General features: G+C 32.3%; 2 long non-coding RNA genes across 2 annotated transcripts; both read right to left on the minus strand.

The window, feature by feature from the left end:
- Nucleotides 1-12,221: 12,221 nt before the first annotated feature.
- Nucleotides 12,222-15,314, minus strand: LOC113397159 (uncharacterized). The gene is made up of 2 exons (XR_010309478.1): nt 15,038-15,314; nt 12,222-12,465 (listed from the first exon to the last, which is right to left on the minus strand). It is a non-coding gene; the product is annotated as an uncharacterized LOC113397159 (long non-coding RNA).
- A 1,242-nt stretch (nt 15,315-16,556) lies between these two features.
- LOC135193926 (uncharacterized) lies at nt 16,557-17,890 on the minus strand. Its single transcript, XR_010309513.1, has 2 exons — nt 17,630-17,890; nt 16,557-16,765 (listed from the first exon to the last, which is right to left on the minus strand). It is a non-coding gene; the product is annotated as an uncharacterized LOC135193926 (long non-coding RNA).
- Between the last annotated feature and the right edge of the window lie 525 nt (nt 17,891-18,415).

An 18,415-nucleotide genomic window follows, 5' to 3' on the forward strand; every position in this document is an offset into this window, starting at 1 on the left:
AGTTTATGTATTATTTTTTCTTGAGGAGAAATAAATATTAATGATCTATGACACACGTTACTAATCTCGAGGACGAAGCACGAGTATAATTAATGATTAAACGAACTTACCTGTAAGTGAAGTTCTATCATAATTATACGAAGTGCTTCGTCCGAAGAGATTAGTAACACCCATCCTCCCTAAGTAGCCCGCAATAATTGATGCAGGAAATATCCAATAAGCTTGAAACTAATTGAGGCTGCCTACTAAAAGCTCAGCGTAGGTGGGCTGACTTGAGTGGGGTAGGAACATACTTTATTTACTTTTTTGTTTTAGTGTTGCCACTTTGGTAGTGGCAATATGTTTTTTTTCTAAACTATAGTGATGAAGTGGTGTCACCTATGCGTTACTACATTTTGTTCAATAATACTCACACGTTACTAATCTCTTCGAACGAAGCACTTCGTATAATTATGATAGAACTTCACTTACAGGTAAGTTCGTTTAATCAATAATCTTACTTTTTATTTTGAACGGTATATAAAATTTAAATCGTTAATTAATAATTTCATACCTTCGAATTGATTTTTATATTAAGCTTATACCGTTATATATGCGATGGCTTAAATAATATACTCGTAAAAGTTATTGCTTTGTATATTTTTTTATTAATTCAGGGACAGTGTTTTACTTTACTTACCTTGCTTTATTTTTACAGCAAAAAATGCTTAAGCGCCGATTGAACGATTGGAAAAGTCTACAAGAAATATTAGAAACTTAGAAAATCGTATAAGACATAGAATGAGCGAGACGATGATGAATAACACAGTTTCGTTCAATTTATTTTTCATTGACAAACGGAAGTAATATAATCATAATTCATGAAAAATTTTACCGCTTTTCTATGATCCTGCATTTTAAAATGTTTGTTTGTGATAAATGTATTCCTTTGAAGATAAAATAAAACCATTTTTGACGTATCTACTTTAGTCAACAGAAAACACTATATCACCAAGTACACAGTTAACAATATACACACATAATCTGATACAATTGCTGTCCAAAATATACAAGCGGCTGTCCCTTTAAACGCTGGAACCAGTTCAAATCTAGATAAGTTGCGGAGCGCTATAATCTTTAAAAACAGAGAGAATTTCGTCTGAAATGTGGCTGTTTTTATTGTGTAAAAGCTTAAACCTTAAGGTTTACGTTGTATTAAGCTAAACCAAATACGCCTATACAAACAAGTATTCGTTTACACGCGTTATTCTTGTCATACGTGCAGGGTCAAGAATATATCTTTGGAACAAAGGGCTCATGTATAGCCATAATTCCGTAAGTAAGCGAAAGCAAACAGTCGTACAGTAAACATGGAGTGACGTGAATATTAAATCTCTCTGTTTCTTGTTGTATGCGGCTCGGTACATTGTTCATGAAAAGTGTGCTTGATATTTGAAAAATGAAATTTAAACAGTAATGATTCTTTAATCTTTGAGTATCCAATCGTGATTATTATTCTTCACGATATAATAATATTATAATTTTAATAAATTCAAATCTAGTTTTTATTAGTTGTTGATTTAAAAAAAAAATATATAATGAATATTATTCATAAGATACGATAGTTGCTATAATTGCAATTAGTGATGTCACAGACTTCTAGCTGGATAGATTTACTATTTTTTTTGCATTGTATATGTATTTGTGACGATAAAATAAGTCAATCATTATTATACATATTTATAAAACAATGTTTGTAATTTGAGATAAGTTGTGAAGCAATTAGAGGCTCCGAATTAATTAATTATTATAGTTTAATGCACGATTATTTATAATATAAGAAAATTTTAATTCTATTAGATAGAATGTATTTATAAAATTAATTAAATTAACGTATGATAGAAGAATGGCTACTAAACAGCGGAAGAAACTTATATTGGCTTGGGCGAGGACCGCGTAAAATCTTATCTTGTCTAAGCAATCAGCTTATAAGTCTGTCTCTCTTTGTAATTAATCTATGGAGTAGTCTGGAAGGCATAACTTGACTCTGTTGACTCATATTCTAACTTATATTATATATTACTCAGTATTGTTGTGTTTCGCGTTGGAGGGTGAGTGAGCTAATGTAATTACAGCCATAAAGGACATAAATTATCTACCAAGATTGGTTGTGCACGGGCGATGTAATGAATGTATAATATTTCAAACCGTGCTAATTTCTATGGGCGGAGGTGGCCACTTACCATTAGATGGCCCATTTGCCCGGTCGCATACTTATACTTAAAAAAAATAGGAAAAAATAAAGTTTGATCAATTTCTTATAACAATGCCCGGAGTCAACCAGATACCAGTAGATACCAGCAAATACCAGCGCATTCAGAAAGGAATATAACTGTGCTTCTAGATCCTTCAAAAACGTGATTGCTAAGGCGAAGACGGAGTACATTGGCAGAATTGGCGAGAGACTGGTGCGCCTTCCTTCAGGAACACGTGCGTTCTGGTCTCTCGCTAAGGCTGTCTTAGGGAATATCTGTCAGCCCTCTTTTCCATCTTTGCACAGAGACGGTGAGTCATTGGCTTATACTGCGAAGGAGAAAGCTGATCTTTTAGGCTCTCTCTTCGCGGCGAACTCGACTCTGGATGACTGAGGAAAGTCACCACCAACAATCCCGCGATGTGATACCACGATGCCGGAGGTTAAATGCCGGCAAAGTGCAGTTCGTAAAGCACTTCTTTCCTTGGATATTTATAAGTCGAGTGGACCCGATGGCATCCCTCCAATCGTGCTACGGACTTGTGCTCCCGAGTTGGCTCCGGTCTTAACGCGTCTTTTCCGGCAATCCTATGCATTCGGCGTCGTTCCGAACTCCTAGAAGACTGCTTTGGTGTATCCGATCCCTAAAAAGGGCAACCGCTCAGACCCGTCCAATTATAGGCCTATAGCCATCACCTTCTTGTTCTCCAAGGTAATGGAGTCCATTATAAACTGCCAGCTCCTGCGGTACCTAGAGGAGTACCAGCTGATTAGCGACCGCCAGTGCGGTTTCCGTCGGGGTCGCTCAGCCGGTGATCTTCTAGTTTACCTGACTCATAAATGGGCGGAAGCAGTTGAGAGCAAGGGGGAGGCATTAGCAGCCAGTCTGGACATAGCGAAGGCCTTCGATCGCGTGTGGCACAAGGCGCTTCTTTTGAAGCTTCATTCCTATGGACTTCCCGGGAAATTATGCAATTGGATTACCAGTTTTTTGGCAGATCGGATCATCAAAGTCGTTGTTGATGATGCATGCTCCGACTTAAAATTCGTCAATGCTGGTGTTCCACAAGGCTGCGTTCTATCACCCACTCTGTTTCTTCTGCATATCAATGACTTGTTGCAAATCAATAACATTCACTGCTATGCAGACGATAGCACCGTAGACACCTCATACACCGGCCGTGCTAATATTTTTCGGGAAAACGTCGAAGAAAACCGGAACAAACTTGTGTCTGAAATCGAGTCTTCGTTAAACAAAGTCTCGAACTGGGGCCGACTAAACCTAGTCCATTTCAACCCCAAAAAGTCGCAAGTTTGCGCGTTAACTGCTAAAAAAACACATTTGTCGTATCTCCACGATTTGAGAACATTCCGTTAGCCGCCACAGCTAGTATCGGAATACTTGGCGTCGATATTTCAAGCCTCGTTCAGTTCCGCGGTCCATTGGAAGGTAAAGCCAAATTGGCATCAAAAAAGCTCGGTGTGCTCAGCAAGGCAAGACAGTATTTCACGTCGGCCCATCGTCTAAGATCTCTACAAGGCACAAATTCGGCCACACATGGAGTATTGCTCTCAACTCTGGGCGGGTGCTCCCAAGTACCAGCTCCTTCCATTTGACCGTATCCAACGTAGAGCGGCTCGAATTATCGACGATCAAGCCCTTTCTGATCTGCTCGATCCTTTGGCTTTGCGTAGAGATGTTGGATCGCTCTGCATCTTCTACACAATTTATCACGGGGAATGTTCCGAGGAATTGTTCGGATTAACCCCGGCTGTTTTTAAGACATTTTCTGCCTCGCACAACCACTCTGTGAAACCAGCTTTCGCCGGCGGTTTTCCCGAGCCGATACGACTTGGTAACCTTAAAGAAAAGAGCGTACTCCTTCCTGAAAGACCAGCAACGCACCTGCAAGCCCCCCGGTGTTGCAGATGTCCATGAGCGGTGGTAGTCACTTTCCATCAGGTGAGCCTCCTGCTCGTTTGCCACCTCTAACATCTGGGCAAACTGGTTGTAGTAAGGAAAATTGAAGGCAAAAGAACACGCGATCGATTTACCTACCCGCTGGTCCGATCAGATTCAAAACATAACGGGGCTCAATATTTCGACTGCCCTGAGACTAGCCGAGGACAGAGTGGTGAGGAGGAAGCTATTCGACACATCGGTGAAAGCATTTCAGGACACGCACGACCTTCAGTAATGAAGCACACGATGAAAAAGTTAATGACTGTAATCTATATTTAAAGAACAATCAAAATAATTTTGTCTAAAAGGATAAGTGTTGCCTAAAAATAGATTCCATATTCAAAATTCAATAAGAATTCATTCCATAAGGAGGATTCCAAAGAATTGGAATTTTATCGTTGCAGACAATAAATTTCAATTTATGAAAATTACATGTTACAAAAAAACACCGATGTTACAGATAAAAAAAAATTCCGCCTTGACTCAATTTTCGACAAAATGGCTGACGAGACGAGACTTTTTACCCTTTTAAAGACGCTCGCACCACCTGTGACGCTTAAATTATGTAAATATTTTTAATTCAGACTCGCGGGCCTTATGTTTTGGTAAAGGAAATTTTTTTGGGTCAAATTGAAAGGAGACGCATCTTTGATGTACTTGAAGAGAGTGAGATGTTTTGTTATAAAAGCGCTCAAGGAATATGAAGTATTTAAATTTTCAAGGTTGTATGAAACTTCTTGAATCTTTGATTTTGAAATTCTCATTTTTAATTATATATCATTGATTTTGAATTACATTCAGTTAATTTATTTAAATTTACTTAAAATTTAGAGATTGTTCTCAATTTCGTAAAGATTTATTTGTTTGCACGCACGGAATGTGTATTTTTTATGTTTCTATTGTTTATTTTATTCTTAATTTATATAAAAAGTTTAACTTTGCCCAGAAATGTGTAATTAAAAACTTTGGAGTTATTCCATACAACAAACTCGAAACTCATTGTATTATACGATCTTGAAATGTCAGAAAGTGAGATGCAAAATTGACTCACTTTTACACGATACACGTATCAAAAAAACGTATCAGTTTCCAATATTTCACGAGTGAGATACGAAGCGACTTTTTACAAAATAGCTTTGCTGATCAAATTTTTTTTAAATTAACTTGAACAAATTATCAGAAAAACAAATATAAAGTACAAATCATCAGAAGATTTTATTTACGAGTAACTTAACTCTTAGTATATATAAATCAAATCAGGTAACTGAATTTTAAACCAGTTCCACACAATCGATTGAACAGAAATTTTGCACACTCGTGTGGTACTGGTGGCGATAAAATCTAGTGTACCAAATTGAATTCGTTGCAAAATTTCCTAAGCGTTCTATTTGTAACTATTATTTCTTTATCGACTTATAAATATATTGTTTGGGTGACTTATATATTTCATTGCATAAATGTAAAAATATATTTAGAAGTATTTTTGAATTGTCATTTGCAATATTACATTAAATGTAAAGTAAATATAATCCTTACTAATTTCCTCCTTACTAAATCCCCACTAAGACGGAATCATAAAAAGGCTTATCATTTGTTAAAATTTAATAAAATAATCCATATACAAATAGGAAAATTATTACAAAAGTTTATTCTATAATAATGTTTTGATAAACGATTTATGAATTATTGTACGAATGAATCCCGTGCGCTTCCACTAGTTCAGCATACAAACTCAAATTTCATTTATGTCATATTTAATGTCAGCTACGGTAGAAATGCTATATCGTTGAAGAATTCGTCATTTCCTCTTAATATTGCAGCAACATCGCCCGCCTTGAATTCCCCTCTGCTTTATTATAAATATACTTGGATACGTTTTATTCACTAGTTTGAACTAGTGAATACGCCTAGCTGGAATGTAATATTTTTCGAGAGGAATGAGATAGTCGGCCGATCCACGACAAAAGTGCCAATTTCAACGTATGTTAGATTGATTGACGTTTCGATAAAATGGCGAATGCTCTCGAATCGGAACAAACCAGCGATGAGAGTTTTATTTTTTTTTATTTTCAATAACTGCACATGATGTACGTTTATCATGCCGATTCGACAAAAATATATAAGTATTTTTTATAGATGAAGCTGAATACTGGTGATTGAGGGTTATATGGATACAAAGATAGTTTAATACACGATGAGGCGCCCCACTTATTTTCCTAATCGCTACATGTAAGTGTGCAATGTAAGCTGCTAGAGTGTGTTCTATTACTACGCTCCGAGTATCTATGTGAGTATACACACACTAATTTAAATGATAGAAGCGATTCATACACAACGGGAAACATGCTTTGCTCTACATATTCACGATTTCAAATAACAATGTTATTTATTCAATGTGCAATGTTTTGTATTATTATTTTCTAACAACATTTTTTGGAGAGCGTAGTTTATCATGTTGGTACCACAATTTCGCACGTAGAACACCCTGGAATGTTAAATATGTTGGATTATTTCAGGAATGTATGTTCCTAATTACGTTTGCAGAAAACCCGATTTTATTAGAAAATATATTATATATATTTAAATCTCACTTATATTTGCATCACACCAAGGTATGTATATTTGTAAGTCTGATATCCAAAATAAATTCAATTAAGTATCAAAAATTAAATTAAATACAAACTAAAATTTAATATATAATTCTCAGTGTTCGCTTTATTTGATTCAAAGCCCGAAAAATCACAAATATTTATCGTGAAACTAAATTCGAAATCAAAGAATTTAAAATACTCGACTTCTATTTTTTCAACGTGCTGACATATATTTGCCTCAATGTCATTTGTTTTTTCATTTGATACTTTTTTATCAATTTTATTTAAATTAATTTTAATTAAAATGTGAGTTATTGAAGTATAATTTTGATGAACATTAGTGATTACTGACTGTATGTAGGAATGGTTCATATATATAATTTCTTACAGCGCCATTGTCGCCGTTGGTGATCACGTACTGTCAGGTGGCCTATATGCTCGTCCGCCAACCTATGCCATAAAAAAAAACTTACTGGAAGTATAATCCCAGTTAAATTTAATAACTAAATAACTTACCGCCTCTATAGCAATCTCGGCGTCGGTTGCGGTTTCGTTTTGCTTGCCATATTTGTTAACATATATAATACGATTTAGTAATCGTATTATCATATAGAGTGGTCTCTATAAGCGTATATATTTTTTTATTTTTTAAAACGCCACATGATGTGGGGGCTATGTGGGGCTTGCCAGCGCTGTAGGCTCCGGAATACCCACTAATAAATCAGCGGTACCCACTCTGTCTTTTCGGGAGACGTCACGGGATCGCCTATTGGCATATTGGGCGAAGTTATAATATGTTCTATAATTTCTCAATAAATGAGATATGTAAGCAAACATTTTTCTTCAAATCGAACTGGTACTTCATTAGCTTAAATATATAGTTATAGTATACTTTGAGTTAACAAAACTCTTAAATACCTTTTCATTTAATTAAACAATTATAAAGAACGTCATAGGGAATCAAATTTTTATGGGATAAAAGTAAAATTAATACGAAGTTCGACTATATATGCTTATTCGCTTAAAATATAATAGTTAAATTAGTATCATCATCATCCACCTGCCTTTATCCCAATTTTACTTGGGGTTGGCGCAGCATGTCATCTTCTTCCATACTTCTCTGTCGGACGTCATCTCACAAGTAACATTGTTTCTAACCATATCGTCTTTCACACAATCCATCCATCGTTTCTTTGGTCGACCCCTACCTCTATATCCATCCACATCCACAACATGGTTAAATTAGTAGTGCCTAGTTAGTTGTCTTAAATATCTGACAAATTAGACCACGCATACATTTGCATTTCTTATTCCACTAGCGGGTCGCTCCGGTTTTGCACGGGTGCTATTTATTAGTAAAGTAAATGAAAATATAATTTAAAACAAATAGCACTTAGGAATAAGGTAGTTTTCTACCAATAAAAAACATTTTTAGAATTTGATCTTACACATGACATAAATACATATAATGATATAGTTTACCTGTCACCCTCCACTAAAATCGCGGGCGAAGCCGCAGGCGGAAGTAGTTTACAATATTGAACAAATATATTCTAGAAACACAGAGTACGTTTCGAATTGTAAGGAGAGTTAAAAAAAGACTATAAAATAAACATTACAACTAATTATTATAGTTATACTAAATATAGTTTAAAAATATTAAAATAAGTTTAGTATTTCTGAATTTTAAAAGTAAAATTTTAAAACAAAACTTAGTTTCGCTTTCCATAACTTTTGCTATGAAAAGAAGACGTTCTGCTTACTTTTTTTTTACCATTACACTTGATGACTTTGAATATAAGGCATACGAGTGAACTCGCAAACTTTTCTCAAAAAAATCACGAAACGCAAAATGCATTGAAGTTTTGTACAGTTACAAGCTGAAGTCTAATTATGGAAACTTTGTTTGTGTAGATAAGATAATTTTATGATGATGGGATGAAAACTTACGTTTTTTCGTCGATGAAAACTAATGCACCCAAACTATATTCGATCAGGATTTCCAAAGAATCCTCTGTGAGATGTTGCACTTTGAGTCAAACTTGTAAGTCATTGCAGCGTTTAAGCGTGTCAATACACGAACGAGAGATTAGGAGTCTACATCATATTTTGTTTGTCAAGTACACGAAATGATAAGTCACATACGTACACACTCATAAATACAAAAGTTATAATGTGATAATGGAACTCTGGAACATTAAAATCAAGAAAAAAAACTTTGTAATTCGAAGTGAACAGCAAACTATATAAATAAACGATAATATTTTTCTATCGAACTAAAATGCTCGTATGAAATTTCATTGTAGCAACTAAGAAGTGTAACGAAGTTACAAACGAGGTCAAAAAGCAATTTCCCAGCAACAGAAGAGCAAATCTCCCCGGAGCGTGACGGTAGTGATTGTATCGCTCGTCACGGCGGTCGCGAATCATGTGTGAACTACGTCGCACCTGATGTGAATATGTTGATATTTTGGTACATTTAGAAAAAAATATCATATATTACATTCGAAAAAATAAATATTTATGGCACAAAATCTATGTATTCTGTTTAGATATATGTATATACTATGGGTATTAGCGTTGAAATCCAGTAAGACAAACCCGTGTAGATTAAATGGTCTAAGGATTCTTAGCATGTTAAGGTAGTGATAATTTTTTGAGATATTTGTTACTAATACACTTTATATAATAATAACACGTCTTATTTTTTTAAAAATGGGAGCGGTACTTATTGTAATTGAGGTAATTACTTATTTACTTTTATATATTTGCTCGTATTAAACATTTTAAAATATAACTTAAAATTATTTAATAAAAGCATTAAAAAACTGTTGATATGAAGTTTTGTTGTGTTCTTAATTTAAATTAAATGAATAAAATTAGGAATTGTTTAATAATTTTGCTATTCATATTTTTTAAATACTTTATAGCAAAGTAGTGAAAAAAAAGTTTAATCGGTAGGGCTTTGTGCCGTTTGAATGGTTTAAACATTACTACTTTGTATTGCTTGTTTCCGGGCTTGAAGGCTAATTAAGCCAGTATAATTTTACACTCAAGGGACGTAACGTATTAGTTCGCATGGTTTGAGGCATATTGACGCTTTAAGAAACTTTTGATATATCTTACAGTGCCAACTTATTGGCAGAGGAAACATACTATTGTTTCTTAGTGTCTGATTTTATAAATTAAAATAAAAAATCTTGTTTAGAAAACTGATGGTAATGTCATCGTGTCTTACTCATAGACATATTTTTTGTTCTAGATGAATACGCGGGTGACTTTAGTAAAATTTCTTTCTACTTGCTACTGCATACTAATTTTAACATAACTACCGTTGCCATTCAAAATCCGCGTGCTGTGGACGGACTGTAAATCCGATTGCAGCGTTGTACCTCATTTTGCTCGACCACTGGAACGGCGAATGCTACCCTAATTGTTATGCCAATACTTAATTAGCCTTAGCAACGTTCTATTTGTATCATATACCGCAGTATTCAATATAAATACTTCTATCTTTCAAATATGGAATAGGTATTACATTGTAAATGAACAAAAATATATTTTGTAACATCGTAACGAATTTACATGTGGTTTGGTATTCGCAGATGATTTGCGGGAGCCGTGAGAAGCGGCACTATCGCATACGTCACGCTCTGAAGAATAAACGTGTTCATTTGATCTGCGAATTGAATATATTTCGCTTCTTATATTCTTTTTAGTTTATTTGATACCAGTTGTCATACGACGTTTCGTCTCTTGAATTACATATAAATTCGCACGTATGTTTTGTATACCGTCTAGATTCTCAGAAGAAAAACGTAAATTTTATTTCGAAGATGAAAATAACGAAAGGATCGTTCCATCATAATATGTATCGTATCATTTTTGTCAAAACATATAATATGCATAATTTATGGTATTTCATTCAATAAATTCAATTGATTTGTTAACCTTTACCTGAAATTAAACGAAATGAAACATCTCAATACTAGATAACAGTAGAGCTGCTCAGTAAATGCCTCCAGTATTCGTCGTTAGATATAATGACGGGTGTTCATTTAACATACGAAGATTCCCTCATGTTTCCCTCTACAATTTTCGATGGCAATAATATTTCACAAAAAATATTTATGAACAATTAAATGGTTGATTTAGGACACTATAGGCTTCAGCTTATAATACGAAGTCTTCAAATGATATATAGATCAGGTACTGGCTATCCTAACGAGGCTACTTCAACACAATTTTATTAAAGATAATTAATCCTCTCCGCGAAAGTTTAAATAATTGAAATACATCAGAAATATCGCCGAGGTAATTTCAAAAGATAATATGAATAATAAATTATATGTATATTATACATTCAATACTATTTATTGTGTCTATTTAATGTATATTTCTATATTTATTTCACTAATAACTTACTTAGCTTATAAACAGATATAGACGGTATATTTTTATTAAAATTAATATTGTATATGATAATGTACTCGTAATATAGCTTTATAATATCAAGTCAGATAATATTAACCTCTGTGATAACATTACTTAAGAGTTCAGGTCAATGATGCTGATTTATGATGTGTTTCAATCTTTTTTAGTAATACAAATGAACTGATAATTTTATTAAAATTTTTAAAACAGTCTTATGCCTCAGAGTGACCATAGAGCCTCAAGACCATTTTGGTATGAGGTCCTGGGTTCAACACCCGCACCATTGAAAATTATTGCGTTTTTTCCTCGAACAATTCTCAGTAGCAGCCTGTAGTCTGGAAGTTGGTAGCACTTAGGAGGCATGTAAGGCCGTTCTTGAGTCAATTTTTTTCCACTTGATTTAAATTTCCGTTCCATCGGATTTCTCTCGATAGAGAGTGTCTATGTTTGTGCATACCCTTGGGAAATATAATATCACTTGTGTATTTTTGTAGTCTTATTTGTGAAAATCTACCATAGTTGAAATCAGTCAGAAATATATCATCAACTATTATTTTGTACAAATAATGATGATTATAAGTTTTTAAATAAATCATTCTTAAACTATTCGTCGTAAAGCACGTTTATCTAAACATTTTGTAAGAATAAGTCCAATTTCGTAAATTATTATAAACAAGTTGTCGCTCGCAGCTTCATTTGCATTATAGAGGTTAAAAACAACAAATATATGTTGTATAGATACCAGGCTGCTCTGATTTTGATACTAATAAAGTAAGTATAAATTTAATACGTGGTTATTTCTGTATAACCTTTAAACAAAAAGCGTCTCCAACTATTTATATTTACTATCAATAGTAGCTTGGTTCAATTTGATATGAATGAACAGTGAGGATGCCTGGCGTTTAAGTCATACGACGAAAGTAACCCTTTTAAGTAAATTAATATTAGCGATTGTTTTTGTTGTAATTTACAAGATTATTTATAATAAAAAAAATAACCCTTAATTTTGCAATTAATATATTTCATCATAATTTTGTCCTGTTCGGTTTAAAAAGCGAATTTATTAAAAAAAAAGTTTTTATTGCATATAAAAATGAGGTAAATCGACTAAAAACGATCGCAGTCGCATTTGTCCCTTACACAAGCTCCCCCAGGTAAGCCGAGGCGGCGACAGAACTGATCGCATTCCCGGTATTCGCAGGTTTCACGTTTCCATCTCTGCAGAAGAGGCTCGGGTTCAATTTCTGAGAACAAATATATATTTTAACTTAAGAAACAACCCGTAATAATACGTGAATTGTAATTTATCCAATAAAATAGATAAAGATCTTATTTCTTACATGTATTTTTAAATAAATTAAAAAGTCCATTGAAAGTAAAATCAAAAAGCACATTTTGTGGATATTGATCCCCAAATATTACGAGCTAATCAAGAAATAGAGGACATTTTATACACCTAAAGATATCAATAGTTATCTTAAACGCTGTGAATTACGCTGATAAATTTCTATTAGCAGATAAAGGGGGTCAACCTTGCGTTTAAATTGCATACAAACATAAGCATTAACATACATAATCAATATCGTATATGTTCAGATAAGCAAGAGAAACATTACAAAGTTGGACTTATAGGAAAACAATCCCTTCAAGACACAAATTTGGGCATATATTTCGACGTAGGAGCCTAAGGAACTGTGCTTGGAAGCGTTAACACGGGTACAGTTTTGAATGTAAGTATTTTTTAAATGATAATAAAAAAAATAATTACTATATAGTCCGGTCAAATTAGACGAGAAAACAATAGTAAAGATAGATAAACTTACAACAAGCTGATAATTAGTAAAATTGTTCAAAATATAATTATAAATAAAAGGTTAAAGTTCCCCACCATTCCTGTGTATGAATTTTTTTTTATTCAAAGTCAAAGGTCAAAAAATGAGTTTAACGCGATTTTCAGCAAAACAGTAAGTTTATCATAAAATAGCTCCAACAAAAATTGTAGATCATAAAATTATCTACAAAAAATGTATCAATACTTTTTTTCCTTCGAGCCACCGTTTCTGAGATATTACGATTCATAAAGTTGTAAAAGTTGTAAACGTCATAAAATTCACACGTTTCGACGCCACCTATGAGGTAGCATACTTATACTATTTCCATTTCTTTATTTTTCGATGACAGCTCCTGTGAAAACTTTAACGAGCGTCTTTTTTACATTATATATGCATTATTTTAAAAAATATGACGTTTCACACGTACATGGTTATACTAGAGTCGGAGAAACTGATAGGGATGGAGCTATATCTATAAACGTAACACGATAACAGACCCGTTACAGATATTTTTTTATAAAATGAAGGAAACTAAACGACTGTCGGATACTTTTGTACAAATTTATTAACTAATATTATATTTAATTACAAGATTTTACACGTATTAATTCTTGATTGATAATGCCAATTTCTTTAAAATTTTCGAAGCTGTTGTAAAATCAGTTGGTATAGGTAGGTCGACGATGAAACGAAATAATTATAACGACAATAAAAAAAAAAAAAAAATTTGAATGTTCTTCTTGTATTCGTCTTTGTTCAAAATATGATAAATATATGCGATCGATATCATTACTTATTTGGTCACAACACTACAACTATTAAATTAGAACTGTCATCGAGAAAATAAATAAATGAAAATAGTGTAGCAAATATTTTTAACGTTGTATCCGCAGTAGGCCTGTTACACAAGTCAGATATGATCCTGTTTAATTTGTAACTATTAATTTTATTAGCGAAAAATAATATTTCCAGTTCAGTGGGGATGTAACAAGAAACTCGAGACTCACCTCAGAAAACGGGCGTGAAATGTCAGATGTTTTATGTGACTTTGAATATAATAATTATTCAATTTATAAGATACACGTATCAAAATGGCGTATTTCGATTTTCAACATTTTACGAGGTGAATCCATACAGAATCAAATTTGGTAAGTTAATGTAATTTTACGATTCAAACTCAAACTCAAATTCCTTTATTCAATATAGAAGCATTACACTTACTTATTGATAGTCAAATTAAACTCTACAACGGGTTCGGCAAAGAAATACCCCGACCTGAGAAGAAACGGCGAAAGGAACTCAGCGAGTATTTTTTTTGTCAGTATTATTAATTACATTAAATACATAAAATACATTATAATATAAATAGAAATAGACTTGATGGCATATTCTCTTATACTCTAATAAACGTTTTTAATTGCGACAACTAACATTCTAGTAGGAAATAAATGCTAATCTACATTCCTGAAAAGCTATTGGTCCTTTAAAATTATTAACCAGAAATGTAGTACGATCAACGTCAATGTTCTTTTAGTTTTGGTAGTGTGTGTAATTTTTAGAATTTTAGTTGTAACAGTAGGCGAGTAACTCTATCGAGTTACACGCAAGATAAACAAATATAATTTAAATTTCAAGTTACTCACACATAAATGGATGGAGAAGATATCTATATAAAATTGTCGTGATCATCTTGATCTTGATCGTTTTAGTCTTACTTTATTATGAAGATAAAAAAAAAACCTAATATTTTTAAAGAAATATTCTATTTTTTATTTTCTTACTGACGTACAACGTGTGCGTTGTGCTTGTGTTACGACGGGGGATCTAAATGCATACAAATTTGTACAACATTTCCATATATTATAAAGCAGTTGAATATTTTAATTAATTAATTTAAAATTTAAGATAGAAGGTTGTATTTATTATATATGCTATTAGTCTAAAAATATATATTCGGTACAAAATTTCAATTGATTATGCTTACCTTGTGACATGACCGTTGAAGTTAATGTCAAAAAAGTCATTATAATGACAAAAATATACAGCAATCCTTTCATCTTGTTTTTGAAATTGAAGTCTATCTCGATCGTAATGTCGTCAGTAAGCAAATTAAACTGCATATTGCTTGATTATCTCTTCGTATTTATACACATCTCCGTATACGTCTTTGTAAACAAGTGCACATGCAAGCAATTCTGTTGCTAAATTAGTTAATAATTAGGATTGATTATCGAATGAGATTATTTTAAGAGGAAAATATTGGGGAAGAACCTTTTAAATTGGGATCAAAATATTATGTAGATTTAAATGCAAATATGCTCTCAGTTAACAATTTAATATTCCGCATATTATTATTGATTCTTATTTAGAATATGTACATTTTTTATCTTTCAAACAATAATAAATTTTAATGTTAAATCACATTTTGTATAAAACATTTTGGGATATAACTACATACATATTTTAAGAAAGTATAGTCCTGACTGAGTTCAGGTACGGTGGTTCTTGAGGAATATTGAGGAAGACTAGTCAAATATGTAGGACATTTTGTAGTGCACAAGTGTCCGCGTAAACACAGATGGACTCTCTTTTCTTTCAAGCTTATACCAATAGGACGGTAAATTAGACCGAAAAGAGTTCAAACGTATCCTACGTAGGATACGTTTGAACTCTTTTCGGTCTAATTTACCAAAGGTTGAACGTGGTTTTTGAGGCACTGGAATGTACACACTTCAAGCCTGTTACTAAGAATTTTTGTCAGTAATGCCCAATAACTTTTCGTCGATATTAGAACCCAGAAGGGAGAGGCAATCGTTTCTACAGAATAAATACATACATACATATATATATATATATATACATATATATATATTTATGGTTGGATAATAGTTTAGTACCTAGTCAGTCTATGTATTCGTATAATTGAAAATATAATAATATAAATAATCGTGGAAAAAGTATAGTCACTTGTACGTACAAGTTAGTTTTTAAAATTTGTTGTATCTTCATGTTGTTAAATTGTAAAAATTTAAATAAAAATAATTTTATATTTATCTTAAAAATATATTCGACGCAATAATTGAAATAAATATTTTTTGTTTTTTAAGTTTAAACGTACAATCTAAGTCAAATGTTACAAAATATACAAATTATATCTATATTTCGATATTTATGATAGCCAAAATAAATCAAAATACATTTAGTTAAAGCATTTTATATCTAAAAGTTCCCTTGAATGATTGTTTGGGTATTCATGAGATCGTTATCAGGTAGATCGTGGAATATTTTTTTTTGCAAATGATTATTTGAACAAAAATAAGAGAACGAACATTTTCCAGTCAAATGGCTAAAAAAGAAATATGAAGCGTGAGGGTCCATAATGTTTTTGGACAAAATTTAAATATTTTTTATTCTATTTATGACACACGATTTTCAAGTTTTATTTCATTAATTTAGCTAAGAGTGTACATTCGGATATCAATATTAAACAAAAAAAAAAAAACATGTATTGCAAATTTATTTTATTGCGTCAATCATTTAAAAGTAATCATCATCCTCAGTAATATAAAACCATTTTTTTAAAGAATATCACATTTACATGTATTTCCGTTACAGGCTCCTCCGGGAAACATGATGCGTCGACAGCGCTGGTGACACTCCCTATTATTGCAGCTACGACTAGTAAATCGTCCAAGAAAAGATGGTTCTGGTTCTGGACATAAATAAATTGTATAAAAGATATATCGTTGTGTTTTATAAAAATATTTATAAGACGATAGCTGTGATGACAGTGACTATCTTGTTAGACAGTAGGTAAGATTCCGAGGTCCAAGGTTTAAGCCCCAGATCGGACTTATAAAAAGTTTTATTTTTGTTTTAAGGCTCAAGATATTCTTCGTAACAGTTCAAAGATTGGAACGGGAACCAATACTATCAGTAACTAAAATACAGCAATGCGCTAATAAAATAAAAAATAAAAACTAAAATATTTTCTGGCCTGTACCTAATCTACCATTAAATAATTTGCATAATTAAAAAAAAAAAAACTTTGTTAAACTATTTGACAATCCCAATAAATTCTCAACTTTAAATAATCATAAAACTAAATTGATTTAAATATTTTTTAAAAGTTTTTTTCGTTTCATAATAAATATACTTCTTAAATCAAGGAAGTATTCTGGCAAATTGAAACATTTAAATAAATTGGGTTAACAATCGTAAATTATCTTCAAGCCATACGAGTCATAATAATTAATTTATAGGCATGTATTAAAATAAATCAGTCTGTGATTTTATTTAAGAGGACGTCATACTCTCATTAGGAATTATGCCCTCCGGTCAATTATAGACACGGCCTTTTTTTCTTTGATGTACTTAACTGTAAAAGGTTGCTCCACAGTACATTCTGTGAAACTGTTATAATCCAAATGTACCGCCCAAGATGAATATAACATGACGGAAAAGAGTTTAATTTTCACTAAATGATTTACGTGCTTTCGGAAGCAAGATTTAAGATCGGAATTGGAATTGAATAAAACGTTAAGTACATCACATTGTAACTTAAAATTAAACTTACTAGCGGATACCGCAGTCGAAGTCACGACGAGAACCGCTACAAAAATCGTGAAAAGTACGAAGGCTTTCTTCATATTTACAATGAATTCAACTGAGTATAGAATGTCATGAAATGACTTATAAAGACCGATTATTTATACGTATTATGTGAAAAATAAGATATCGATTTTTAAATAAATATCAATCAACTTTGTGACTTATGGTTAATATTATAAGATTGTAAATAGAGCTATCACTAGCGGGAAAGAACCTAGTCTGATAAGAAATTATAATTATATAGAATTCAATTAAAAAGATAAAAAAATTCTAGGAAGCAATATATAAATCACACAAGTCAAGTGTTGTCAAAGATTTGTTTAAAGTGTTAGATTAGTCACTATGTTATCATTATTGTATAAAAAAGATAAAACTTACAATTTAAATACTAATAAACACCTGTGACTTTGTCTGACCGCCGATTTTTTCAGGGTTGTCGTAAGGAAAAATATATAAGATTACAATCGCAACTGACAAAAACACAACACTTAACATTTATATATAGACAATCTGCCCATCCCGAGTTTGTCCGAGCAAAATTAATTTTATTTACGTTCCGATCGCAGCGTTCCTTACATATTCGAATTTAAACCATTTAGATACCCACTCAAAAACATACAAATTTTTACGGAAATCGTAAACGAGGAGTTCAGTTACATACACTCGTACATTTACATAATATATAAAGATAGTATATAGCAAATAAACAATTCATAATAACACTTATATACTTTGTGTATAAACGACATAA

The sequence above is a fragment of the Vanessa tameamea genome, chromosome 3 (genome assembly GCF_037043105.1).
Source record: "Vanessa tameamea isolate UH-Manoa-2023 chromosome 3, ilVanTame1 primary haplotype, whole genome shotgun sequence".
NCBI lineage: Eukaryota > Metazoa > Arthropoda > Insecta > Lepidoptera > Nymphalidae > Vanessa > Vanessa tameamea.